This window comes from Alligator sinensis, unplaced genomic scaffold, assembly GCF_000455745.1.
Source record: "Alligator sinensis unplaced genomic scaffold, ASM45574v1 scaffold465_2, whole genome shotgun sequence".
NCBI lineage: Eukaryota > Metazoa > Chordata > Crocodylia > Alligatoridae > Alligator > Alligator sinensis.
Window position 1 is genome coordinate 8,568 of NW_005842468.1, and position 3,443 is coordinate 12,010.

Genomic DNA, 3,443 nt, shown 5'->3' on the forward strand with positions numbered 1-3,443 from the left:
GTACTAGGTAAGAGATCAGAGTGACATAAAGGTTCCCTAAGAGCCTATTCCAAGGAACACAGCTACCCTGGGGAGTGGGGAAGATGCTCATCATCTTCCCAAGATCTCCTTTACAGTCAAGGCACAGAGGACATGCTGGAGATAGGAATAGACATCACAAAACTTATAGGACTGTGGAGATCTTGGGCAGTGCTACAGCCAGTGGGTCGTTCCTTGAAGGGTGCCACAATTTAGGCAGGCCCTAAAATTGTCTGGGCCAATCCTGCCCCTAAAACAGCCCGGGATTGGGAGTGGGAGGGAGGTGGTGTCAGGGTGGCTTAATGCCATTTTAGCCCCTCCCACCCACTAACCCCATCCCACCTGAGTGGTGTAGCAGGGAACTCACACATCTCATCCTTTGTGGACAAAGAAAATTTAATTTAGACTTTTGCCTTATCTGCCTTGACTCTTTGTTTTCCTGTGTTCCTCACAGACATTCCCTACCTCCCAATTCTGTTTACCTTCTCCCCTGTTTTTTTAGTCTCGCCTACATGACAAACTTTTACTATTTATGCATCCTGCCTGAACATAGCTATTTCCCGTCCTCTCCTCCCCCCATACACCCCATCTTGCACGCACACACATTCACGCTCTTAAAATGTAGTTGGGTCTCGAATCATTTTCTAGAAAACAATTCTATCAACTTCTTCTGTATATTCTGGTATGACCAAGCCTGATTTTGGTTTCTACACATGGTGGGTAGAATCTGGGTATAGAAAGTCCCTTAGCATAAAAAGGGAGGTAGTCCAGCACAGTAAACCCATAACAGACAGCAAAAGTGGAAGCAGTCAAAGTGATGTATAAAATCAAGGGGTGGTCTAAAGATGAGAATGTTGTAATATTTAGTTGGCGTTGTCCATACTCTTACTGCTGTCATGGTAAAAATAGCACATTAGCTAGCAGTTGCTGGGGTTTTGCCTAGTAAAAAAGTGTATGCATACTTTATCCCATCTTTGAGAATCACTCAGTAGTGAACTTTGAGTTTTGCATATGTGTAGAAGCTGGAGCTAGGCAAAATGGCCTTATTTACACTGAAGCTGATTTTTTTTTTTTTTTTTTTTTTTCCTTCTGTATATTTGTAGCTGGTTACTTGAGGTGTAAACATGCTTAATTCCTGACCGAAAAGGCAAAGAATATTTCCTGAAATTGTTAATGAAAAACTATAGGCAGCAGGTCCTCCTGACTATAACTTATTACTCATGTATTAAGAAGCACATACATTAAATGCCTGGTGGTTCCTATTTTGTTCTGATATTTGTATGAATTTCCCTTAGATGAACAGAATGAAGGAACTTACTGCCTAATTTTTCTTTCTTCCTTTTTTTTTTTTTTTTTTTTTTTTTTTTTAAAGTAAGGCTGATCTCAGGCCTAGCTTGTAAAGCCTTTTTTCTTGATAATGTCATATCTAACCATGATGTATAGTTGATCTTGAATATTCTGCACATAGTCATAAAAATGATTGTACAGTTTGCAGTTGTCTGAGGGCAGTGGCCTCCTAATTTTTAGCATTTAAAGCAGAGCACTTGTTTTCTCGCTTGATTACAAATTCTCTTTTTATTTCCCTTTGTAAAGGAAGTAGAAAATATTCATAACTTATGATTTGTTTTCATATGGCGTTTTGGTTGTTTTTAAAATGCACTTAAGTCTTTAATTTTGCCATTTAACTAGTTGCATTCAGCTGACCTAAGAGTAAGCCTGTCATGTTACATGTAATACGTGTAGTTCCAGCAATAGATACCGTAATTATTTCACAAGTTGCTTCCTTTTGAATAGTTTGCATCACTTATAAGGGTACAGCATGTTATTTTCCAAATTTAAAACTCCAAAAATTAATTCTCCATGATGTTGTCCTATGAAAGAGAGCATTAATGTTACAGTTCACTGCCCTCCTGTGCCTTTTGGGAAATGCTCTTGCCAGTTTACTGTTAATGAAACAGAACTTGGATTCTAACATAATCTGTCTAGCATAATGTGAAAAAGTAGGGTTTGTTTTTTTTAAGAGGCTGTTACTTCTCTTCTTTCGTTCTGTAAATATGTAGCATGTTTAATAAGAATGCTGTACTTTTATAAGATTTTTAATTCGTTATTGTATTTCAAATATATCTTCAACTTGGAAAGCATTGAAAATAGATCTGGTATTTCTTGTGTATTGTAAACAGTGCCTTCTTGATGGATTTCATGCTGTTTTGAGGTATATAAAGAAGACTCGTTAAGTTTGTGCCATATGTACACTTGACCTATTTGCAGGGGCTGTTATGTATCTGAAGATGTACTTTCCCACTTAGTTGGATTTTTTTAAAATCCTTTAAAAATAGAATCCTTCCCCTTCTATTTCGGTTTCCAAGAATTTTTTTCTGCTGAGTTATGAATATCTGGTTTCTCTCTCTGTTCTGTACAATGAAGCTGCAGTGCTTTGTGGTACCACAGAAAGAGCCATAAAGAACCCCATAGTAGCACAGATTATTCTGGCTTCATTTCATCTTTGACTACATTTAATGCAGAATTTGAATGAGGTAGAGAGAGAATTGAAGGGAGGTTGCCAAGGTACAAAGGGAAACTAGACACCTACTTCTATTTTGTGTCTTTACCAAAAAAAAAAAAAAGTGTTCTCTTCAAGCATTTATATCTTTTAATTAATTGGCAGTTTTGAACAGTCTACAAATCGGGTGTAACAGATGCACCAGTCACTTATCTGACGAAATGGGAAAGGACGTCTTTCTATTATATAACCTGCCACTATTTATTTCTTCTTTTCCTTCTAGTTTCATAACTTTATGTAACACAGACTAGCTCATTTTTATTCACTTTATTTAATGTATTGTTTGGATTTTTGTACTGTTACACTTTAAAAAAAAAATGAAAATGGACTGTTATAGGTAAGCTGTCTAGGACCAGTGTCTCACCATCCCACTCACTATGTAAAGAGCCAGAATTCATGACCAATTATTTATGGAGGAAAAAAATCTTTGCTCCCTGTCCACGTTCTGTTCCCGTATCTCCATTGGCGGGAGGTCAGCATCCCAGGCGTGCACAGGGTCTTTCGGGGAGCGACTGCATGCGCTGGGGTAGCGCAGGAGGGCCTGTCACTTGCTGGGACGGGGATGTTGCGCCTGTTGCATGCTTGACTGTACATCCATGTTCAACTCTGTTACTTGTGAATTAAAGCACTGCCACTGGTCACCCGTCTTGTCCGACTGATGAATAAAGAGGTCGTCCCCACTTCGTGCGTGTCAGAAGTAAACGGCGAGCGTCTGAGTGGAGCCGGGCAGCGCCCCAGGCTGCCCGCAGCTCTGCCTGCCCCAGACAGGGGATTGTTTTATTACGATTTAGGATTTTGTTTTTGTTTGTTTTTTTTGGCTGATTTTTTTTATGTCGCCCCCCGGCCGCCGGGGGCAGCGGGGGGT

The 3,443-nt window shown here is 39.5% G+C and overlaps 1 protein-coding gene across 1 annotated transcript in view; it reads left to right on the top strand.

Moving 5' to 3' along the window:
• Positions 1–3,443, top strand: part of BBS10 (Bardet-Biedl syndrome 10) — an 8,296-nt gene that overhangs the window by 1,136 nt on the left and 3,717 nt on the right. The window lies entirely within an intron of this gene.